The sequence below is a fragment of the Bos indicus genome, chromosome 6 (genome assembly GCF_029378745.1).
Source record: "Bos indicus isolate NIAB-ARS_2022 breed Sahiwal x Tharparkar chromosome 6, NIAB-ARS_B.indTharparkar_mat_pri_1.0, whole genome shotgun sequence".
In the NCBI taxonomy this organism is placed as follows: domain Eukaryota; kingdom Metazoa; phylum Chordata; class Mammalia; order Artiodactyla; family Bovidae; genus Bos; species Bos indicus.
Window position 1 is genome coordinate 60,268,453 of NC_091765.1, and position 25,256 is coordinate 60,293,708.

Below are 25,256 nucleotides of genomic sequence, written 5' to 3' on the forward strand. Positions count from 1 at the left end.
CGCCTCACAGTAGCAAGGTTGTCTCTCGTCTACTCCCTTCCCTTAAACTCACCAAACCAGATTTTTACTCCCAACACCGGCAACTTCCCGTAAATCTGCTCTGAAATTTTATCCTGCTCGCTGAGCCTCCGCTGGCTGAAGGCCAGTGCAACATTCCTGTTGTTTTAGGAGCGCAGATACCTTTGCTGAAGGTTGGGGATAAAAACAAAACAAAACAAATCTGCCTTGATGGGGAAGAGACGTGGGGACTTCACCACACAGACTTGTCGCTCCCCGCTCAAAAAGTCACATCCATTTTAGACAGCCAAGAAATAGCCCCAGCAGTGGCACCTGCTCCACCTGAGGACATCTGCCCGAAATCAGACGTCTGGCCCCCCGCTTTGGGCGGTTGAGGGAAACCAAGCAGAACCACGTTTGAGGAATAAGGAACCAGCTGTTGAATCACGAGCCGGTCGGTACACCCCACCCCCGTCCTCCCCCCACCCCACCCCCCGCCCAGTAAAGAAGTCGTGTAACCAGGTAGGATCACAGCGAGCTCGGCGGCGGGCCTGGAGGAAGGGGGGGACCTCCCGAGAGTGTCCTTACCTGAGGCAGAACAGCTCGGACGGGCACGGGAAGGAGCGTCACGCGGACCAAGCCCTGACCTTTGCCGGGGCCTTCACAGCAGGGCCTGGGGCCTGGGCGCTGCTGGTTCAGAAGTGGCTCATTTTAATACGCTGTGACCTAAAGTTACAGCTGGTTTCTAGAAAGGGTACAAAAAAAACACTGCATTTTAAAACAGCAGCCAAGCCCTCCCTTAACCTCGGCCCGATCCTCTGGGGAGCCGGTTCTAACCCCCATCCCAGCCCCATCCCCAAGAAATCCGCAATCTGTGCCCCACCCCTTCGCATTACCTGTTTATACAAGAGTTAAGGAGCCTCACGCATTTCAATAGAGCGCTAAGCCTGTTTGTAGGCGCGTAATCGGCCAACAGGAATCGAATTCTGTGACTAAACAAACTAGAAGAGGAAGCAGGCACCACCAGGAACCTAAAACGGAGTTGTGATTTCGGGTTGCAGTGTCATTCAACTGAGGGGAGGAAAAAAAAGTGCTACTTCTCATTGGGCTGCTTAGTGAAGAGATAGTTAAAATCTTTTTTTTTATTTGCGGGTTAAATGAGTTAATACATACAAAAAGGTTAGAACAGTGCTTGGTACACTGTGTTAGTTGCCACTAATGCCACTGTTTTTTAAAATTATTATTATTTGTACTATAGCTTTTTTCCTGAAGAGGTGGGGTCGTGATCAGAGAAGTGGGCTCTTGAGCCAACACTGCCACTCTCTAGTTGTAAAGCCATGAGCCAGTTTCTTTCTTTTTTTCTTTTTTTTTTAAACCTCTCCCAGGGTCCCTATCCGGAAAATTCTAACAGTGAAATTTCTGCAGTTTACATTCATTGAATATAATGAAAATAAAGGTCCTGTAAAAATAGTGTTTAAGTGATCTCCATCTCACTTAAAAGTTGCCAGATGGACAAGATACATGACAATAAGTTGACCTGTACACTCCATGAAGTTCTCTGACAGCGAGGAAACTCAGGATCTAGCCATCTACCACAGATGTGTGCTTCATTCGAATTCGGATTTAGGCACCTAATTTGCTGTCTGACACCGGGAGAGTTACTTATCCTATCCAATGCTGGACAAATAATGGTTATTACCATTTGAATATCAGTGTGAAACTGGGGGAAATAATTTTTAAGCTCTTCATAAATATTTGAAAGTAATTATTGACAGTAAGCATGTGCAGTGCTGATGCCCTTTTTTCTCCACTTAACTTCGCTCTTAAGGAAATCATAGCCCGTTTACCCAAATGAGGCCTTTAGTACTTTGCGGTGCACCTTAACCCACCTCGTTTTGCCCTGCAGCACCATCCTATGCAGCACTTCATTCCTGTTTTGCAGATTGAAGGCACTGAGGTCAGCTAGAGCACGTTTTCCCTGAGTGATGAGGCCGAGATAGTTCTCAGCTCCAGTTAAATCTAAAAGCATAGTTTGCCACCTTTTGGAAAAATGATTCCTTCAAACCAGCCAAGAATTCTGAAACATTTTAAATCTCTTTGATTTTTTATCTTCCCTGTGGTGCAAGACTTAACAGATCAACTAAATGTTTTCTGAGTTTTAGATTCATTCCTTGTTACTATATGAAGATCCGGCACTGTGACCCCTTCAGGGTTCCTTCACCATATCTAAGATGCTGGATACAGACAAGCGTTCCACAGCCTCAAGACAACTTAAAAACTCTGACTCCACATAGCTCAGATTTTTCTTTTCCGTAAGTATGAGAATTGTTACCTTGAGAGCCTCACAGTGTCAGGGACCTTCTGAGTTAAAGAATTCAAGAGGGGACATTCTCAGGCTCACAGATTTTCCCACCTCTTTTTCCAGGCTTTTCCATAGGAAGGAATGGGCCAAACCAGGGGAATAATGGCTAGGAATAATCAAGTAAGTTTGAAAGTGTGGAGGTCAGTGACTGCAGGTGAACTGGAGCTGGAATTAGGGAAGATGGCCCTTGAGGAAGCCCAGCTCCCCGGAAGCAAGTCCTTATGACAGCCCTCAGTGGTTCACTTTCTCTCAAACGAAGCCTGGCACTGCTCCTTCTTTCTCACTTTTGTACATTGCCACCTATTAAGTGGATATTATTCCTATTCCTAACTACTTCCCAGTGCTGTCCCTAGGAACATAGAGAAAATAAAACATTTTAAGTGACAGTCTATGGCAAAAGAAATATGAATGTTTGTTACTACTTCTTTGTGGCTGACCTTGATGTCTGTTCCTCATCTTTACTATTACTATCATTATCATCATCATTATTTTAATTCTCAGGCAAATCCCATGATCTTGGGGCATTTGAGTTCTGTAGACCCTTGCCTTTTGCTTTCTGTTTTCTCCTTTTCCTTCTGCCTAAAAGGCAGAGGGCTAGAATGAATGCCAATAGCATGGAAATTGTTTCCCATAGTTCTAAGTTTGAATCTCAATTTTACCTCTTAGTTATGTGCTGCTGGGTAGATTGCTTAGCTGCTCTTGAGCTTCAGTTTGTGGTGGTTGTTTAGTCACTAAGTCATGTCTGACTCTGCAACTCCATGGAGAGCTTCAGTTACTTCACTTATAAAATAATAACCCCTCCCTCTCTGGATTTGTATAAGAGTTAAATGAAAGGTGAAGTCTCATTATGATTACTGGCACATAGTAGATACTCCCAGAAGTGGTATTGCCTTTGGTACCTGGAAAAAACCTACTCCATGGCTCACAAAGAATTGTCTTTCATATGTTTAAGATAAAATAACACTATTCCCAAGACACCCTCATTAATAGGAGCAATCCTCCTACATTTGTAAAGAACCACAGTATAGGACTTCCCTGGTGGTACAGTGGATAGGAATCCACCTGCCAATGTAGTGGACACAGGTTCCATCCATGGTCCAGGAAGATTCCATTTGCCTTGGAGCAACTAAACCTGCGAGCTGCAACTACTGAAGCCCATATGCCTAGAGCTTTTGCTCTGCAACAAGGGCCACTGCCATGAGAAGCCTGAGTAGCCTCACCTTCTCACAACAAAGAGTAGCCTCTGCTAGCTGCAATTAGAGAAAGCCCAAACATCACGGAAGACCCAGCACAACCAAAAATAAATAAATAAAAAAAATTTTTTTTAAATCACAGTATAATAGTAACAACGAATCTAACATACACTTTCCAACAGTGATGTCATCTTTGGTCATGAAAACTGTATAAGGTATGTATGCTGCTGCTGCTGCTGCTAAGTGGCTTCAGTCGTGTCCTACTCTGTGCGACCGCGTAGACAGCAGCCCACCAGGCTCCCCCGTCCCTGGGATTCTCCAGGCGAGTGGGTTGCCATTTCCTTCTCCAATGCGTGAAAGTGGAAAGTGAAAGTGAAGTCGCTCAGTCGTATCTGACTCTTAGCGACCCCATGGACTGCAGCCGACCAGGCTCCTCCATCCATGGGATTTTCCAGGCAAGAGTACTGGAGTGGGGTGCCGAGTAAAGCACAAATAATTTGCATCACTCCATTGCTCAGATTAGGAAACTGAGGTTATCAAGAGTTGTTCCAGGTGCTAGTAAGTAGCAGAGTCAAGGTTTTTTGCTTTGGGTTTCTTTTTAAAACTTCTTTTCACTATTTCCTATAGCTAGAACTATGATTACTCTATTTCTGTATCCAGTTAAGGAACAAGATCAAGGAGTTCCAAACAATTATTTTATCTCCCACTTGTGGGGAGAAATCTAGGAAATTCTAGCCAGAGTTTCGGGACACTTCTCACCTTGGAGGCATGGAAACCCACAAAGAACCCCATCAAAGACCCCTATGAGAGTGAGGCACGCTGAGTCTATGCAACAGCTTCCAATTCTATGAGAGATAGAAGAGCAGCAAGATAAAGAGCTCGGGCTTGATGTCAATAAGACCAAACTTTGCATCTTGGCAATTGTGGGGAACAAGTTACCTAACTCTCTGAGCCTCAGTTTATGGGTGATGGCAACACCTAACTGTGGAGTCATCATGAGGATTAAAAGAGGCAATACACATAAAAACACAGTGCTCGGGACTTCCCTAGCAGTCCAGGGTTATAACTCCTAAATTCCACTGAAGAGGGTGCAGGCTCAATTCCTGGTCAGGGAACTAAGATCCCACATGCCATGAAGTGTGTCCAAAAATTAAAAAAAAAAAAAAGCATAGTGCTGGACACAGTCAAAGTTTTCAACACATTCGTTGTTTTTTTAAAAGACCAAAGACCATGCACTAAAATGGTACATGTTAGGCCTAAATCAGGCATGTAATAAATGCAAAGAGCTTAGAATGATGCCCAGAAGATTATAGCCCAGTAATTGCTATATAACTGTTTGCTGTTATTACTGTTATAATTATTTCCCTATATAACAACTCTTTGTAACAGTGGTTATATGATAAGCAGTTGACTCTCTCTGTCTGTCTCTCTGTCTCTCTGTCTCTGTCTCTCTCTCTCTCTGTCTCTCTCTGTCTCTCTCTCTCTCTCTATATATATATTTTTTTTTTTTTTTTTTTTTCTGTTGCACCAGGTCTTAGCTGAGGCATGTGGAATCTAGTTCCCCAAACAGAGACTGGAGTCTTAGTCACTGGACCACCAGAGAAGTCCTCAAGCAGTTGACTTTTATGGGGAGGGAGCCTCTAATGTTTATTTCTTATGGGAGCTGAGATCATAAAGTGAAAAAGGCAAATATCTTCTCAATGGACTTACTTTCTACCAGTTTCCCTTGTTCCACTTAATTTTACCTGAAATAGAAAATGTATTAGTAGATGGGATAAAATCACCAATCAAACTTACTGTTGAGCTTGATTGGATATTTTGCCCAACAGAAATTATTTTAAAAAGTAACCCTCTGATGTGGCTTCCCTCATAGATCAGTTGGTAAAGAATCCGCCTGCAACACAGGAGGGTTCTAAATTATCAACCCTCTGGTAACTTAGAACATGCAACTCAACCCAGAGAGACCTCTCACCCGCCATTTCCAGTTTCTCATTTCCTCATATGGTGGCCACTAGCTACTCAGTTGTGTCCAACTCTATGCAACCCCTGGGATTGCAGCCTGCCAGGCTCCTCTGTCCATGGGGATTCTCCAGGCAAGAATACTGGAGTGGGTTGCCATGCCCTTCTCCAGGGGATCTTTCCAACCCAGGGATCAAACCCAGGTCTCTTGCATTCCAGGCAGATTCTTTACCGTCTGAGCCACCAGGGAAGCCCTAGCTACTCATAGAAGCCTTTTTTAATGAATCTTTTATTTTTAAATGTTTATATTAAATCCCCACTGGACCTAATATGTGCAAATTTAAGACATGTTATTTCTGGACACACTTTAACCCAAAGAATTCAGCGCAGTGATTAATCCTAGAATGCAGTCAGCAGTCCATTGGGTCAAGGGATGAGGGAGGGCAGTGCGAACTCCGTCAAAAGGGCGTCTGGGTTTGTGGTTTCCATGCCACACCATAGGAGGGCCCCTAACTGAATTTTAAAAATGCACTGAGTTCACAGAAAAGGGAATTAAGTATAGCAGGGGTTCACTTCGAACATTAATCTCAGAAGCCAAATCCTTCATTTTGAGAAAGGCCTTCAATACAAGGAGTCCCTTGACCTCCGTACTTCCTGCACAAATAGCTCTGCCAAAGCCCGTCTGCTTAGACTGCAGGCTTTCCCCGACTCACCCGCCTGCTGGGATGGAAGGAACCCTGATGGAAATTACAGGCCCTTAAAGGCCCACTCGAGACCAAAACATGGTTTTGTTAGAGCAACAAATGCTGTTAATTCCTTTATATCCCTTTAAGGCTTATGCCCCACCAGAGAAGGTCTCCAGATTTATTTTTATTTTATAGTGGAAAACAGCCTCACATAAGAAGCTCAATTGTTTAGCAATAACTAATTAAAAATGATTGTCAACATAAAATTACTAACATTTATTAAGTGCTTCCCAGAGTTTTTGCTAGAAGCTGTGTTAAGCACGTCACACATATTAACTATTTAATCCTCACAACAACCCCAGGAGATAGGATAGAATGTTGTTATACCCATTTTATAGCTGAAGAGACCAATGCACTGGACAGGTGACAATGCTGAGGTCCCACAAATAGAAAGCATCAGAACTGAGTTTTAACCCAGGCAGTCTGGCTCCTGAGCCTGTGATCCTAACCACTATACTCTACGGTCTCAAAAAAGATTCTGTATTGTCTACAATTACATTATATATAAGTGTATATATCTATTAGCAGTAGTACCAGTGTAAAGACAGGGCCCGGCACACAGTAGGCACTCAGAAAATGTTTGTTAAATGAATAAGTGAATGTGGATATACATTTGAATATTGTGATATCAGTTTGTAGAAGTGGGTGTCAAGGAAGATAGGGTTTAGCTCAGCGAGGATCTGAGCTTAGAGTCACATTGGAGATTGAACACAAAATAAGGTTTTAATTTGACACATTGTACAAGATGAGTATTTTACAGGACAGAATTCATGTCAGGTTTAGTCAAATTTACTGATCATAAAAAGCACATAAAATAATATGTGCTTTGCTTCTATTGTTTCTCTACTTAGAATATCCTTGTATACACCTTCTATCCATCCAACACTGGTTTAAGCATAGTAGTTACAAATATGTGGAGCCAGATACCTAAGTCTGAATCTTGTCTCTCCTGCTTACCAACTGTGTAACTGTGGTCAAATAACCATCTGGGGCCTTTAGGCATCTTACCAGTACCCACAGCATTAGGATTATTGGGAATTTTCCATGTGCTACTACAAATAGGGTCCTGGGAAGACCACCAGAACATTATAAGCCCAATGTAGGTATTTCCTGTTAGGATTCATCATCCAACTGTCTACTTTTTGTTTTAAAAATGCAGTGCTTGGATGCAGTCTCAAAAATGACAGAATGATCTCTGTTTGTTTCCAAGGCAAATCATTCAATATCACAGTAATCCAAGTCTATGCCCTGACCAGTAATGCTGAAGAAGCTGAAGTTGAATGGTTCTATGAAGACCTATAAGACCTTCTAGAACTAACACCCAAAAAAGATGTCCTCTTCATTACAGGGGACTGCAATGCAAAAGTAGAAAGTCAAGAGATAACTGGAGTAACAGGCAAATTTGGCCTTGGAGTACAAAATGAAGTAAGTCAAAGGCTAACAGAGTTTTGCCAAGAGACCACACTGGTCATAGCAAACACCCTCTTCTGACAACACAAGAGACAACTCTGTAGATGGATGTCTCTTGTACTCTGTGTACATGGATGTCACCAGATGGCCAACACCAAAATCACATTGATTATATTTTTTGCAGCCAAAGATGGAGAAGCTCTATACAGTCAGCAAAAACAAGACAGGGAGTTGACTGTGGCTCAGATCATGAACTCCTTATGCCAAATTCAGACTTAAATTGAAGAAAGTAGAGAAAACCACTAGACCATTCAGGTATGACCTAAATCAAATCCCTTACGATTATACAGTAGAAGAGAAAAATAGATTCAAGGGATTAGATCTGATAAAGTGCCTGAAGAACTATGGACAGAGGTTCATGACATTGTACAGGAAGCAGTGATCAAGACCATCCTTAATAAAAAGAAATGCAAAAAGACAAAATGGTTGTCTGAGGAGGCCTCACAAACAGCTGAGAAAAGAAGAGAAGCTAAAGGCAAAAAAGAAAAGATGGATATACCCATTTGAATGCAGAGTTCCAAAGAATAGCAAGGACAGATAAGAGAGCCTTCCTCAGTGATCAATGCAGAGAAATAGAGGAAAACAATAGAATGAGAAAGACTAGATATCTCTTCAAGAAAATTAGAGATATCAAGGGAACATTTTATACAAAGATGAGCACAATAAACGACAGAAATGGTATGGACCTAACAGAAGCAGAAGATATTAAGAAGAGGTGGCAAGAATATACAGAAGAACTATATAAAAAAGATCTTCATGATCCAGATAACCACAATGGTGTGATCACTCACCTAGAGTCAGACATTCTGGAATGCTAAGTCAAGTGGGCCTTAGGAAGCATCATTACAAATAAAGCTAGTGGAGGTGATGGAATTCCAGTTGAGCTATTTCAAATCCTAAAAGATGATTCTGTGAAAGTGCTGCAGTCAATATGACAGCAAATCTGGAAAACGCAGCAGTGGCCACAGGACTGGAAAAGGTCAGTTTTCATTCTAAGCCCAAAGAAAGGCAATGAGGAACCAGAGATCAAATTGCCAACATCTGCTGGATCATTGAAAAAGCAAGAGAGTTCCAGAAAAACATCTATTTTTACTTTATTGACTATGCCAAAGCCTTTGACTGTGTGGATCACAACAACTGGAAAATTCTGAAAGAGATGTGAATACCAGACCACCTGACCTGCCTCTTGAGAAATCTGTATGCAGGTCAGGAAGCAACAGTTAGAACTGGACATGGAACAACAGACTGGTTCAACAGGAAAGGAGTACGTCAAGGCTGTATATTGTCACCCTGCTATTTAACTTATCATGAGTACATCATGTAAAATGCCGGGCTGGATGAAGCACAAGCTGCAATTAAGATTGCTGGGAGAAATATCAATAACCTCAGATATGCAGACGACACCACCCTTATGGCAGAAAGCAAAGAAGAACCAAAGAGCCTCTTGATGAAAGTGAAAGAGGAGTGAAAAAGTTGGCTTAACACTCAACATTCAGAAAACTAAGATCATGACATCCTGTCCCATCACTGTATGGCAAATAGATGGGGAAACAGTGGAAACAGTGGCTGACTTTATTTTGGGGGGCTCCAAAATCACTGCAGACCAGTGATTAGGTTGCAATGACCAACCTAGATAGCATATTAAAAAGCAGAGACTAGTTTACCAACAAAGCTCCATCTAGTCAAAGCTCTGGTTTTTCCAGTAGTCATGTATGGATGTGAGAGTTGGACTATAAAAAAAGCTGAGCGCCAAAGAATTGATGCTTTTGAACTGTGGTGTTGGAGAAGACTCTTGAGAGTCCCTTGGACTGCAAAGAGATCCAGCCAGTCTATCCTAAAGAAATCAGTCCTGAATATTCATTGGAAGGACTGACGCTGAAGCTGAAGCTCCAATACTTTGGCCACCTGATGTGAAGAATTGACTCATTTGAAAAGACCCTGATACTGGGAAAGACTGAAGGTGGGACGAGGTGTCGGCAGAGGATGAGATGGTTGGATGGCATCACAGTCTCAGTGGACACGAGTTTGCGTAATCTCTGGGAGTTGCTGATGGACAGGGAGGCCTGGCGTGCTGCAATCCTTGGGGTTGCAAAGAGTTGGACACAACTGAGCAACTAAACTGAACCAATATTTATTGAGCATCTACCATGTGTCAGGTTCTGTACATCATGCTAAATATAGAAAAATAAATGAGATACAGTCCCTATTTTCAAGGAATTTGGGTTCTATGGCAACAGGTAAGAGACATCCAATGGCCTTACAGTATATGAGCCCAAGAAGTTCATGGCAGTTTAACTTTACCTTAAAGAGTCCACCTAGGAGAGATGATGTCAGAACTGAGAAGTCTGAAGTTTGCTTAGGAGCTGGCCAGGTAAAGAAGGCGGAGAGGTATATTTCTGTTTCCCCAGAACAAGAGAGATGGTGGATTCAGGGATGTGAGACAAGGAGCTCTCTATAGTTAGAGGGTTAGATGGCAGTAGTGTAAGATGAAATTGAGAGACAGAGCAGTTCCTGAGAATCATCTGATATGCTAAGGAGTTTCAGAAGGGCTTTGAATAGGGGGTGCAGAGATCAGATTGGCAAACCTGTGAGAGGCCATAGTAGAGGCAAAGTAGATGGAGAAGAGGGGATTAAGGATATATTTAGAAGGTAAGAGTCATGGGGCTTAGTGACTGATCAGATATTGAGGATGAAATAAGAGACACAAAAAGGTTTGGAGTAGAGACACTCACTCATTCCAGAAACATTTGTTGAACATCTACCATGTGCCAAACACTGTTCTAGAACTTGGGAAAGCAGCAGTGAACCAAACAGGCACAACCAAATATTGTCCTCATGGAGTTTACATTCTCACCGGGAGAGACAGACAAAAATAAATATGAAAATAAATAAAAATATACAGCAGGTTTAATGATGGTAAGTACTATGAGGAAAAATAAAGCAGGAAAGCAGGGAAAGGAATAGAAGAGTAAAGCAAGAAAGGAATATAAAGCTGAGGTAGGTTGCAATATTTCAAAGGTGGTCAGAGAAGGCCTCTCTGAAAAGGTGACATTGAGAGGGATGAAGATGGTGAGGGACAGAGCAACTGAAATGCCCAGAGGCAGTGTACTCCAGGCAGAGCAAGAGCCAGTGGTGGTTTAGTCACTCAGACACCTCCGACTGTTTGTGACCCCATGGACTGTAGCCTTCCAGGCTCCTCTGACCATGGAATTTTCCAGGCAAGAATACTGAGTGGGTTGTTGTTTCCTTCTCCGGGGGATCTTCCTACCCGAGGATCAAACCTGGGTCTCCTGCACTGCAGACGGATTCTTTACCAACTGAGCCAGAATGTGGATCAATTTGAGAACATCTGGAGGGCTGGTACAGCCGGAATGGAGAGATGGAAGGAGGAAATCATAGGAAATGAGTTAGGAATATAATGGGGCCACGAGACCTCCCAGAGTGTTGAGAGGACAAGAGGAGGACAAGAGACAGGATCTCTATCCCAACCGAGGGAGAAGAGTCCATGGAGAAGGCCAAGGAGAAAGTGTCTGCCCAGGAAAAAATGAGATTCAAGAAAGAAGGCATGTTCATGAAGTCAAGTGAGGCAAGGGTTAAATGAAATAATGATGGAAAACTATCATTTTGTTTGGCAACCAGGAGATAACTGGTGACCTTGACAAGGGTGCTTTCAGTGGAGTGGTAAAGCTGGGTGGTAAAGGAGTGTAGATAGCAGGTGTGGATAACCCTCTCAGATAACTGGTCTTGAAATGAAGAACAGGGATAGGATAATAGCCAGAGGATCAAAGGTAAACTTGCTTTTTGAGAGGAGAAAGGTCTCAGAATATCTATAAGCTGAAGACAAAAACTAGTCAGATGGGACTGGGTATCCTAGACACACAGGACAAGTCATTCATTCATTCATTTGCTCAACAAATATTTATTGAGGACTTGTTGTTGTTCAGTTTCTCAGTTGTGTCCGACTCTTTGCGACCCCATGGACTGCAGCACGCCAGGAGTTAAGCACGGGATATACACAGATGAATAGAACACACAGTCCATTTCCTCACTGGCAAGACAGATACATATATAACTATATACAGTACAAAGTGAGGAAGGCAATAGAGAGAGATGTAAAATGCCAGGAGAAACCCATTAATTCTGCCTGTGTGGAAAGAGGGGGAAAGTGAAGGAAACTTCTCAGAGGTGGAATTAAAAATTAAAAAATGAAGGGTAGTAGGCATTCTAGTCAGGAGAAGGTCACAAACAACAGCAAGATGGGAAGAGGTGGTGAAAGCATTTAACCCCCCGTGTGACCAAAGCCTAGGGGGTGGTGAAGTAGCAAAATCTGCAGATGGTGAGGTGAGCTGGGGCCAGATGGTTCAGAGACTTAAATGGAAAAATGGTCCTTATGCTTATGGGTGACAAGATATTGAGCAGGAAAATGACATGATTACAGGTGTGTTTTAAGCACAACACAGAGGATGGATTGAAGAGGGAAGAATTTGGGATCAGAGAAACTGGGTGTGAAGATACTGCAATGGTTCAGGTAAGAGACAACAAGGTCCATAGGGCAGTGGCAGTTTAAGAGATGATGCATGCGGTAAATACTGTGAATTATCTCATTCCACTCTCCTTCCAGTGTACCTTGAAAGGCTGAAAAGCTAAAACCCTCATTTCCCAGACCCCTTGCAGTTAAAGTTCCAAATGCAATGTGAGTTCTGACAAACATCCATTTTGTGGAAGATTTGTTAAAACTGAGGAAGGGGCAGGTTTCTGGCTGCTTCTGCTGTTTCTTCCAGCCAGCACAGTCATAAACACATGTTCCTGTGGCATCACCCCATGGGCTGCTAGCCTTGTGGGTAGAGCACAGGGCACAGGCACAGGCACTATTTTTGCTGGTGTGGATCTAGCAGACAAAACATGCCTTTGTTGCGAACATGGCGGAACAGCTTTCTGATCCCAGAAAGTGGTGTGTCCCAGAACTCAGTAGTTCTAGTGGTAGTTTTCTGACTCCTCACCTTCCTGATTGTGGCAATGCAGCAGCTCCCCTGACAGGCTGGTTCTGGCAGTGTTACTGTGGAAGGCTGACCTCCAGGTCCAGTGGGATGCCTGCTCTTCCAATCACTGTATAAGGACTTGATTGCATATATTAAAGGGCTTCCCTGGTGGCTTAGACAGTAAAAATCTGCCTGCAACGCAGGAGATCCAGGTTCCATCCCTGGGTCAGGAAGATACCCTGGAGAAGGGAATGGCTACCAGCGAGAATGATTTCTATTTACTGCAGTTGAACACTCCCTGATTTGTTGAGTAAATAGAACCGAGAGAATTTGATGCCAACTGAATGCAGAAAGGAAGGATGGGGGTGGTAGTGAGAAAAAGAGAGGAGGCAACTGCTTCCAAGGTTTCTAGCTTCTTGTGGCCATCCATCAAAATAGGGATTCACAGAGAGAACTGGAGACTTGTGGATAGGAGAGTGGGGCATCTCATGAGTTGTCAGGAACCAGTTCTCTGCAGCATCTAGCTGTGGGGCAGGCAGTTGAAGCTAGGTCATTACTGACTAATAGGGGAGCAGAAGGAGACTTGGTTCCAGAAAGTAAGTTTTTATTGTGATGCATCATTGACTTACACTTTCCAGTTCAATTATTGAATGGAAGAGTCAAATGAAATAACAATGGCAGCTGCTGCTGCTGCTAAGTCACTTCAGTTGTGTCCGACTCTGTGCGACCCCATAGACGGAAGCCCACCAGGCTCCCCCGTCCCTGGGATTCTCCAGGCAAGAACACTGGAGTGGGTTGCCATTTCCTTCTCCAATGCATGACAGTGAAAAGTGAAAGTGAAGTCGCTCAGTTGTGTCCGACTCTTAGTGACCCCATGGACTGCAGCCTACCAGGCTCCTCAGTCCATGGGGCTTTCCAGGCAAGAGTAATGGAGTGGGGTGCCATTGCCTTCTCCGAACAATGGCAGAGTTAGTGAAATTTATACACACTTACCTGTCTGTTCCCAGGGACATTTCCCCCCTCATATCTTACTATTCAGAAAGCTATCATTCTGATAGTATCTCCTTTTTTTAACTTTGGTTACAATAGTGCGTTTTTTTTTCTTTTTAGAATAAGATGCTAGTCTAGCAGCATATTTCTTTCAGGCCCTAAGTGACACAGTGGTGCTCAAATAAAATGACATTTTAATTTCAGCCTATTGCTTTCGTGATGACAACCTGTCTGTGGGCTAGTGACTCGTCATATGACTCCTCCTCTCAAAAATAGTGTTTCACAAAACGGATGACTAACAAGGACTTACTGTATAGCACATGGAACTCTACTCAATGTTATATGTCAGCCTGGATTAGATAGGGGTTTAGGAAGAGAATGGATACATATATATGTATGGCTGAATCCCTTTGCTGTTCACCTGAAACCATCACAACATTGTTAATTGGCTATATCCCAACACAAAATAAAAAGTTTAAAGTGTGAAAAAATATTAAAAAAAAAAGATATTGTGTTTCACTGTGGAGGTTATAGTAAACATGGACAAGTAGTAAGTGTTCCTTTTTCTTTATTCTTATTTACTTTTTTTTTTTTTTTAGCATCTGATTCCATTTATTATCAGTACAGTGACATGTTCCTAAGGTTGTGGGCAGTAGGAAGGTAAACAAACCTCAGTTCAGCTTCCTTAACTCTTTGGACAAATAATAACCTGACACTGCAACTTGAGATGGGAGCATGTGCTTTCTGATTTTATAATAAAATTCTGGTACTTACAAAATTTTCATTAAGTGTGTACCTAATGAAATTGGACATGAGGATTGGAGGAGGTAGAAGTAGAAATGTTTGCAATCTGTTGTAAATATTAGCACCTATTTTTTTAAAAACAAAAAAGACTCTCGTTAAGATTTCAAGACACATTTGAATATGCTTTTATTGTAGCATTGGTGACATTTGGTTATAGTTAATTAAATGCAAATATCTCTGTTCAACTGGCTTATGAGCCCGTCCTGCGAGTGCAGAAACTATCTTGTTGAGCTATGTTTTTCCCCTATTCCAACTAGAGGTCCACATGGTGGGCACTCAAGGAATGCTTGATGAGTGATGGAAGGAAGTTTCAAAACAGGAGGTCAAGGGACACTGTTTTAATACTGGCTTGAACTGAAGCTTGGCTTCAGTTTCCTCAGCTATGAAATGAGTTTCCAGGTCCTAAGTTCTGTTATTTCCTTGAAGGGCTTCTTAACCATAAAATTTCTTGATCTCTAATGGAAAAGGATAAAGAATCTCCTTCCTAAAATGTTTGAAGTATCACTGACTAATGGGTTCAGTTTGGTTGCGCCCTCGGCAGAGCCATGGATTGCATAACCTCTAGAGTTCTCTTTGGATTCTGGGTGGTGGGATCCTATTAACTCTCCTCTCCTTTGAGATCTGGGTCAGAATTACTGGGCATGGAGCCCCTTCCAGAAACAATTTAGCTACTGAATTGTTTCTATTTTCCTCTTGTTTACCATCAGAATATTTCCCCTTTCCATGGGGATTTTCTAAAAAGGTCACACAGCCACCTCAGAAAACCATCCTCTTGTTGAATGACAATGATAGCCTCTTTCTCTGGTTGGCAACCAGAAGCGACCGCTGTCTGATTTAGGCAGAAGGAAAGGGTTAGGACACTTAGTTGGCCAAGGCCAGAGGGAAAGTCCAGCCTCTGGTGATGACATAGAGACTGTGGCAAATGTCTCCATGCAAGTGACGATTAAGCAAAGTTCCACCAAGGCCTTGCTAGAGCAGCCCAGGGGGAGGGGGCATCTTCTGGGACCTTCTCTGGGCTTTTAGAGGAGACCCCAAATACTTCAGTGTCCTGCCAGTACCACCTTTGCAGTCCAGTTTCAACATGCATACACAAAATAATCTAGTGCCCTTTGGAAACAAGGATAATCTGGCTGTAAGTGCAGTTAATAGCTCTGGGTAGAGCTATGAGTATAAACCAACCTACGCTCCATCCATCAAACACTTCCTGAGTACCTGCTATGTGCCGGACCCTGCACTAGGCATTGGCCTCAGCATGGTGCATGAAATCAGAGACCACAGACAGATGGTCTGGTTAAGTAAGCATGCACAATTATTATAATAGCACAAGGGCCCTGCCTTGCCTTAGGCCCTGCCTTTCATTGCCTTCAAGAGCAATGAATTCGACCCTGTGAGTGCTGCCGACTTGTCCATCCGGTCTGATGGCAGGTCCAGGATCTGGGTGCTGCTTTGCCTTCCCATCTCACAACCTCTCCTGCTTCTGTGGCACTTGGCTCATCTGACCATAGCACTCGGCTCCCCACCTCCCTCAGTGACTCCCATCCCCTGTTGAGTAAAGATCCAACCCCTTAGCAAGGCATTCTCTTTCTTTTCTTCTATCTTTCTTTCTGTTTGCTCTTGGTCTCCACCGTGGTGCATAGGCTCTTCGACACTGCATGGGCTTTTCTCCAGTTACGGTGACCAGGGGCTACACTCTCGCTGTAGTGCAGGGCTTCCCATTGCGGTGGCTGCTCTTGTGGAGCGTGGGCCCTAGGGCGCACACAAGTCCTGACTCCCACTTTCTTTTTCAACTCTACCTCTTGCCCCTTCACTAATGGTCCATAATTCATGGACCACTGAGATTTTCATGTCTCAATGCCTTTCATGTCTCAGGGGACATGTACCTGTCCACACTGAAAATTGCTGCAAACACCTGTACCTCTAGTTCTGTGGCTCTTCTTTGGCTGTGGGAGCACCCTAGGCAGGGCAAGCCAGAAGTAGAAGTGTTCCTGGAAACAGCTCCTCCTACTCCAGCTTCTTTGCTCTTTAGTTGAGATAATTCTGAGCCACACGTTGTGTTACACTGACTCCCAGGGCTGTCCAAAAGAGTTGAACTCCAATTACCCACAATGGTAACTGTCTCGATAACACACCCTCCTTCCATTCCGGCTGCATCCCCCATTCTTCTACAGCTGTTTTCTGGGGTCATCTCCCAAACTAACTATTGCATTCAAGTCACTGTCTCGGAACCTACTTCTGCAGGGATCCAAACCACACAATCTCTCCTTTCTTCTCCACTTTGGCCCTTATGCCACATGTCTCCAGTTGGTTGAGCTCCTCATTCTTGAAGTTCTGTCAGACAGTCACCTCTGTGATGCCCTTTCATCTACCACACTCCACCATCCAGTGTGAGGGCCTCTTTCCCCTGAGGTCCTTGGCCCTTTATACAGACTTCTCTTACAATGTGCAGCAACATGGCGGTAACTACGTTTAGGTGTATCTGCCTTTGCCCACTAGGGACTATAACTTACTCATCTTGTCAACTCAGGCCCTAGCAGAGTGCCTGGTATGGAGTAGATGCCCAATACATATTTGATGGAAGAATACGTGAGCCTTCTGCTGTGGCTTCCTGGTTATAATTCCCGGGTACACAGGAAGAAGCTGGAAGCCATGTTCCTGACCTGCACTTCTGGACCAAGAGGAACTCTTCCACGTCTCGAGAGGTGGTTAGGAAACCTTTCCTTGCCCTTCTTGTGGGACTGACTCTGATTGTGATCTTATTGCAAAAATAATAGTAATAATAATAGAGTCTTCCACTTCAGGGCAAGTTGCCAAGCAGACTTACCCAGTCATTAGGAATCCAAGGAATAAATTCCAAAAGTGTGAAAAACCAGTGAGCAGAGACCTGAGGGCTGGTGGAATGGCCATAGGAAAATGGCTGCAGATAAGCCTGAGGCAACTCAAAGATGCCATCCATCTTTAAGCAAGCAGGCTATCTTTGTAGTTTTTACCACGGGGTGAAAACCAGCTTTGTAGTAAGCTGTGGGCTGAGTAAATAGCCCAGAAGAAGATGTAATCTTGCAGAGGAATCCAAGACTTTTGATTGAGCAGGCAGCTGGTCTTTAGGGAAGGCTGGTTTCAGCTGAATTTCAGCAATCCTTCGCCTGCAGTGTTATTTTAAAATCTCACTGCCAAGGAAGACCTGTCCCTCTGGACTAGCAGGGATTAGATCGAAGGTGCGGGCTGATACCCCACAGTGTTCAACTTCAAACAAACAAAGAGGAACACAAATTCCAGATCCATGAGAACGAAAGTTGGTCTTCCCTGCTGAGTAGAAATGGAAATGAACTAAGCCGCTTGCAGTGTAAGAAATGGGAGTTGGCACAGGAAAATGACCCCAAGTTCTACCATGTTGCTAGTGGAACTCAGGAGCGAACCAAGGAGGATTTGAAGAGGGGCAGTAAGGCCCTGAGGAGGCAAGGGAAGAAAGAATATGAGCATTATTTAAGGGCTGTTATGTGCCAGGCAAGTTTTGTTTGCTTTTCAATAGCTCAGTCATGTCCGACTCTTTGTGGCCCCATCGACTGTAGCCTGCCAGGCTCCTCTGTCTACGGGATTTCCTAGGCAAGAATACTGGAGTGAGTTGCCATTTCCTTCTCCAGGGGATCTTTCCAACCCGGGGATCAAACTCGAGTCTCCCACACTGCAGGTGGATTCCTTACTGCTGAGCAACCAGGGAAGCCAGACAAGTAGCACTTATTTATTTCTTCTCCTGGCCCTTAGAGCCATGAACAGCCATGAACAAATGGAAAAAATAGAATCCCAGAGAGGTCAAATGATTCACCCAAGGGGTAAGGGATGAAATTTAGGTTCAAGTGACAAGATGAGTTTGAAAAGAATTCAAACCAAGTTCAAAACACAAGATGACCATCACTCTTTAGGTGATATGCTCAGGACTCAAAATTCAAAACTGGGCATATGTTTTTTTCTCCTCTGTGCATTTATTCATTCACTGCCTTTGGGTGCCCTGTGAGGTAGGCACTGTGACTGTGGGAGAAAGGAGGAGGAAAGGATCTTTAGAGGATCAAGTTTAAAGAGGCCTCACTCCTGGAACATCTCCAAATTTGGGTTTAGCAATATATTTGGCTTGGATAGGAAGGAAGGGAGAAAGGAGGGGAGGGAGGGAGGGAGGGAGGGAGAAAGAGGGAGAGAGGCTGCAAGCATAGAATTTAAATTTTCATACTTCCTAATGTTGGTTATGACCATAGGGACACACTGAAATACCACGGGATTGGCAAGTACTGCCCTACTTTCAATTCTGCCCAAAGCAGGAAGGCTTAGGTAAGTCACGAGAAAGCCTCTTGTTACCACCCCAAGACCAGAACAAAAGCGCTGGGAGGAGACTCCCGTCCTGACAGCATGATTTCCAAAGAAGCTGTGCTGATCTTATGACTGTGATGTCTCGAGTGTCACAATTGTGTAACTAGCTGATATTTTAAATGATCATCAAACCAAGTACATAGGATTATGAAGATAATGTACATTAGTTTTAGTAAAAGAGTAGAGGAGAGATAATACTCATTGAAGAGCAAAGAGAAGAAGAAAGAAACCAGGACTGGGATCCTGACCTGTGGCTTCTAGCTCTCGCTCCTTCGCTGGTTTGAACTTCCTGTGCTAACTGACTTTTCTCTGCTTTCATCAAGGAGCTGTGCTAGATGACGTGGAAGACAGCTTCTAGCTCCAAAGATCTAAGGGAACATTTGGAGATGTTGAAAGATGGTAGGCATCTGAGTGTAATTTGGAGCTATTTGGCTATGAGTCAGAAACAAATCCAGGGACTATTTTTATTGCTCTTTACTTCAGATTCCCTAATTTGGGTTCTACTAAATGAGACAGACAGAAAAGGAGGGAGGGAGAGACACAGAAATAGAGGGGAGAGAGAAAGGGAGGAGAACTATGAAGAGATAAAGGGAGGAGTTCCTAGCAACTCAGTGTTTAGGACTTTGTGTTTTAACTGCTGAGGGCCAGGGTTCAATCCCTGGTTGGGGAACTAAGATCCCAGAAGCCCCATGGCCAAAAACAAGGGGGAAAAAAAAAAGAGGTAAAGAGGAAAAAAGTAAAATAACAAATAAAAAACAACAAGTACATTTTTAACGAGTTGAATAACGAAGCTAGGCACTTTTACTAGACTAAAGCTGTTCTTTGACTGGCAATGTCAGTCTGTGGAAAGAACACAGACAAGTTCTGAATCCAAAGCCCTACATCTGAGACATAGCTTTATCACTTATGGCTTAAACAACCCTGAGTAAATCTCTTATTTCTTTGAGCCTCAATTTCCTCATGTAGAAAAGGAGAATAATGATAACAATAGTAGTAATAGCCACTATTTATTGAATATTTTATGTATCAAGTACTGAATTAGGCTCTTTGTATTATATCTCCAAATCCACCCACAACTGTATAAATTGGGTATTATTATCACCATTTTATAGGTAAGGACATCGAGACTAACCGAATCTAAGGGCAAAGCTGGGATTCTGACCCAATTTAGTAAAACTCTGAAGCTTATTCTCTTATCTACAGTCCTACACTTCCCCGAAGGACAATAACATATATCAAATAAATTACTATTTTAAAAGATACTTTGTGAATGGAAATGTGGAAGTATTCTTGTTGTTGTCAGTCACTCAGTCCGGTCCAACTCTTTGTGACCCCAATGGACTGCAGCATGCCAGGCTTCCCTGTCCTTCACTCTCTCTCAGAGTTTGCTCAAACTTATGTCCAGTGAGTCAATGATGCCATCCAACCATCTCATCCTCTGTCACCCTCTTTTCCTCTGGCCCTCAATCTTTCCCAGCATCAGTATCTTTTTCAATGAGTCAGTCGTATAGAAGTATTCTACACAATAGTCATTATCAATACAACAATGATAATGCAATAGTAAGAACAATAATATCAGTGAATTTTTAAATGTTCGTAATCAAAGTGAGTATCCAATAGGAATGCGTATGATTTTATTTGAATGTCTAATTAAACAGCAACTAGATGATGTCTCTAAGTTAATCAGACTCTAAGAGCTTCCCTCATCAGGTTTCATCACTGAATGCCTAAGCTTCTGGGTTCAGAAAAAAATCTGCAGAGTAGACATGTTATTTGAGAAATGGAGCAGAGAAGATACAGAGCAAAGTGAAACCTCTTTGTGTTGTGCAGTTTTATCACTGAAAGTGCCATCTGGCCAAGCAGATCAGAAAATAACCAGAGATCACCAGCTGGTAAATTTTACCTTTAAAAAAAAACAAGCAAAAGACTCAGTACTATCTATCAGTGCTGTAATCCCGGACTGTCATCAGTAAAATAGGTGGCAAACTGTCCCTATGAGTCATCAAGGCCAACAAAGACTCTCTCTGGCCTTTTAGAACTGGACCGTGTGAGCTTGAAATTGAACCTTAGTGCAAAGGAACGGTGCATAGCTCCTTTAAAAGAGGATGTGGGAAACCAGATGACTCAAGCAGGTGGCACGGTTGACCTAAGAGTCTCGTTTCCACTCAAGTGTCAATGTCTGTCTGAGGAACCCTCCTCCCTACCTGCTAATTTGATTTCTTCAGTTCCCTTTAAAAATCCTGGCACCTTTCAAACCTGTTAAAGACAGATATAGAATGTTAAATGTGAAGCAGACCTTAGATTTCATCTGGTCAAATATTCTCATTTCACAGGTGAGAAGACAAAGGCTCAGAGAGGTAACACCTGAAGGCCCCAAAGCATGTCACCAACACCAGAAGATCACCGATCTTCAGCTTTCCAGACGGTGTTTTCCCAGTATCTGCTGCTGCCTCAGCCATCCCTCATCCTTCAGTGCTCCCACACTGCCTGTGACACGTACACACTCAAATATCACTCATGTATGCACTAAGGTCTCCAGGAAGATAATAATCCCAGAGTGTTATTCACAGGAAGTGGACAGCACTTCCTTTATGCACTTTATACATATGAATGCATTAATCCTTACAATAACCCTGGAGGTAGCTACTACTATTATCCCTACACAGACATGAATTTGAGCAAGCTCCGGAAGTTGGTGATGGACAGGGAGGCCTGGCGTGCTTTAGTCCATGCAAAAAGTCTTATACGACTGAGCTACTGAACTGAACTGAACGGTTGCACAGTATTGTAAATGGGCTTCCCTTGTAGGTCAGTTGATAAAGAATCCGCCCGCAATGCAGGAGACTAGGGTTCGGTCCCTGGGCTGGGAAGATCCCCTGGAGAAGGAAATGGCAACCCAGTCTAGTATTCTTGCCTAGAAAATTCCATGAACAAAGGAACTTGGCAGGCTACAGTCCATGGAGTCATAAGAGTCGAATACGACTGAGTGACTAAACCAAAACCCAACCTGATGCCACTCAATTGTACATTTTAAAATGGTTAAAATGGTACATTTTATAATATATATATTTTACCCCCAAAAAAGGTTCTAAAGGCCTTTTGGCAGAGTGACAGAGAATACTGGGGCAGTGTTTTCCAAGACTACAAGAAGCATATTTAGGTCTGGAACCTAAGCATCTTATTATAACTCAGTAAACATTTATTGTCACCTGTTATATCTAAGGTTCTATGCAAGTTATATCAGGGTATATAAAAATAATAAAGCCATAGTTTTCATTCTCAAAGAATAACTGGGAGGCAGCTTGGTTAATGAAAACACAAAGTCAAGAGAAGGAGCTGGTAATTCCTTAGAGATCCAGTGGGGTTAAGACTCTGTGTTCTCACGCCAAGGGCCCAGGTTTCAATCCCTGGTTGGGGAACTAAGATCCACAAACTGCATAGCAAGGACAAAAAAAAAAAAAAAAAGGAGCTGCTTTTTGTTGAACCATGACATTCTTAACACAGCCCCAGCAGCTGGCCTATAGTAGGAGTTTAATCAATGTCAGCTATTATTTTAACTATTATTTGACTCTTCTGAGACTTATTTTCCTCTTCGGTAAAACTGTTGTTTAGTCGCTAAGTTTTTTCCGACTCTTCTGCGACCCCACGGACTGTAGCCCACCAGGCTCCTCTGTCCATGGGATTTCCCAGGCAAGAATACCGGAGTGGGTCACCATTTCCTTTTCCAGGGGATCTTCCCAGCCCAGGGACTGAACCTTCATGTCTTACATTGCAGGCAGATTCTCTACCACTGAGCCACCTGGGAAGCCAGGTAAACCAGAGGCTTGAATTAGATAATCCGCAGACTATAACAGGAATAGGGATGGTCTTCTCTCTGTTCTGTAGGTGAGTAAAGCAAGGCAGGACATTCTAGAATGATTGTTCTCACAGAATGAGAAAGTAGAAGCCTAGGCGACGATGTGTGGGCTTCGTTTTGAAGTAACAGGCTTATGAGTTCTTCTGTGCCTGGGGCCACATGATCAGTGGTGCTGGAGTTGCCTTGTCCTGGCTCTCATAACTGCTGAGCCAGTTGTTAAACTTTCAAGGGCCTCCCTGGTGGCTCAGTGGTAAAGAATCTGCCTGCAATGCAGGATATGTGGCAGGAGCCATGAGTTCGATCCCTGGGTCAGGAAGAGCCCCTGGAGAAGGAAATGGGAACCCAGTCCAGTATTCTTGCCTGGGAAATCCCATGAACAGAGGAGCCTGGTGGGCTACTGTCCATGAGGTTGCAAAGAGTTGGACACGACTTAGTGACTAGACAACAACAACAAGTTGTTTAACAGCCACTATTAAAATTCCATGGCAGCTATGTATGCTATGACAGTTCTCAGCCATGTCTGACTCTTTGTGACCCCATGGACTGTGGCCTGCCAAGCTCCTCTGTCCATGGAATTCTCCAGGCAAGAAGACTGGCGTGGGTGGCCATCTCCCCCTCCAAGAGACCTTCCTGACCCAGGGATTGAACCTGGGTCTCCTGCACTGCAGGCGGATTCTTTCCCATCTGAGCCAACAGGGAAGCCACCAGGGAAATTGCATGACGTGAACTTACAGTTCAATAAATTCCATTTAAAATGAAGTGACAAATACTCAACACATCATTTCCTAATGATTTCTTTACTTTGGCCATTATCTCTGTTTTTTAAGTTATTTACATCAACTGCATCTGAATGGTGGGAAGTGTAAAGAACAGCTGTGCTACTGTGCGTTCATCTTTTCCCAAGTCCTCGTTCAGTGATGTCAGCTGAGTAGCCTGACATCTGTCAAGGTAGGAGTATTTAACACTGTAGATATCTGCAAACACAACAAATCAGTCTTCAACCTCTCCCAAGGCTGGTTGTTAAACATTTACCAGTGCACCCCTGGCTTGAACCAACATATGCATTTGGACTCTCTTGAAAGGACCAACTATTGCTCTCAGATAGAAGAGCATAGTTATCATCTGACTGCATGTAACTCAGGGACACATGAAGAAACAGACTATTAGACGTGGCCCTCTTCTCCTCTGTCTCCTTAAGCAAAATAAAATAAATAATTCTGAGTGTCTGGCCCACAGCCAAGGAGCTCTCGTGTTCGATTCTTCATCCCTTGCTTACAAGAGCTAATTACAGTGAGGGGTGTGCAAAGCAACAGTGCTTTGTGTTCCAAGTGAAATAATGGCTTAGTCACCCCTGAGAGTATGAAGGCCCTGTACTTCTCCTCAGTGCAGTGAACACAAATCCCAATCTGATGGCATGTGACTTTTTCTTTTCCTAAATGAATCAGACTTTGTGAATAGAAATGTAGCCTTCCTCCGCCCACTCTGGCACAGCCAAGCCACTTAGCATATTTTCTGTTTTTCTAGTTGAATTGACTCACCGATAGTTGTAGGAGCCTGTTGGTTCACATGTTCAGTTCTGATACTGTCACTGAGAAATGAAATCCTTACTTTGCAAACTCACTGATTACATAGCATAAATTTGATTTTGTTTTTGTGTAGAGAAAACCCACTCCCAAGATAGAGAACTGAGACCTGGGCTCAGAAAGGAAATCTTTTCTCTCCAGGTTTCTGGGGCAAAATTCGATCAGTGAGCCAACCTGTTGGAGGTTTCAGTGCTTCCTTTTCTGTGGACCCAGGACATTGCAGGGTGGGTTTGAGCTGCTTACTAGGCCATGCCTGGACATATGTTAGGGCCTAAAATGTATAGGCGTCAAGACCCAAAATGTTGACCAACACTGGTGCTCCCTAAACTGTATCAGCTACAGCTGATTCAAAATAAGTGTTCCGATAACAGTGGAGGGCAATGTAGAATTTTGGATAAGCACATATCCATGACTAGAGCCAGACTGCTTGGGTCTGAGTTACAGCTTTCCCATTTATCAGTTTTGTGACCTGGGGCCAGTCACTTAAAATCTGTGTCTCGGTTTCATCATCTGTAAAAAAGGAATAAACTACCCTCATAGGGTTGGTGTGAAGATTAAATACCTTAAAATTTGTAACATGCTTAGAGAGGGGCTTCGTACATAGTAAGTGCCATATAAATGCTAGTTATAACTAGAACACTGACATGCTTTCTAATTGTTTTTGGATTGAAAATTTGTTAATAGGTTAATTAAAGGCAAATTTTTCCTTATTCTTTTTCTTATTTACTTCCAGATACCTTAAACATATGATTTCACTCTGAGACACTAGGCAGGTGCCTTGCAGTGCAGTTCCAGAAGCAAATCATCAACCGGTCCTTACGTAGCCTGGGCCTGGAATTCAAAGTACATTCTGGTGGTTAGGAGTTAGGGCTTTAAAGTCAGACACAGAGAATTCTTTTGGCTTTTTGTTTACTTTTTATTTTTAAATAATTGTGGACTTACAGAAAAGTTGCAAATATAT

At 43.2% G+C, this 25,256-nt stretch overlaps 1 protein-coding gene and 1 long non-coding RNA gene across 8 annotated transcripts in view; one reads left to right on the forward strand and one right to left on the reverse strand.

Moving 5' to 3' along the window:
• RBM47 (RNA binding motif protein 47) overlaps positions 1–1,048 on the reverse strand; it is a 176,455-nt gene extending 175,407 nt beyond the window's left edge. For 3 of the 7 annotated variants that reach the window (XM_070791337.1, XM_070791341.1, XM_019962623.2), the window contains exons 1-2: positions 894–1,048; positions 586–742 (exon numbers count right to left, since the gene is read on the reverse strand). The gene's annotated coding sequence lies outside the window, so the exon portion shown is untranslated. Of the gene's footprint in view, positions 1–52; positions 388–585; positions 830–893 lie in introns of those variants that run through there. The other 4 variants (XM_070791334.1, XM_070791339.1, XM_019962631.2 and 1 more) reach the window with 4 other exon arrangements.
• LOC109560415 (uncharacterized) lies at positions 341–24,383 on the forward strand. Its single transcript, XR_002180920.2, has 3 exons — positions 341–451; positions 19,180–19,255; positions 21,190–24,383. It is a non-coding gene; the product is annotated as an uncharacterized lncRNA (long non-coding RNA).
• Positions 24,384–25,256: the final 873 nt, after the last annotated feature.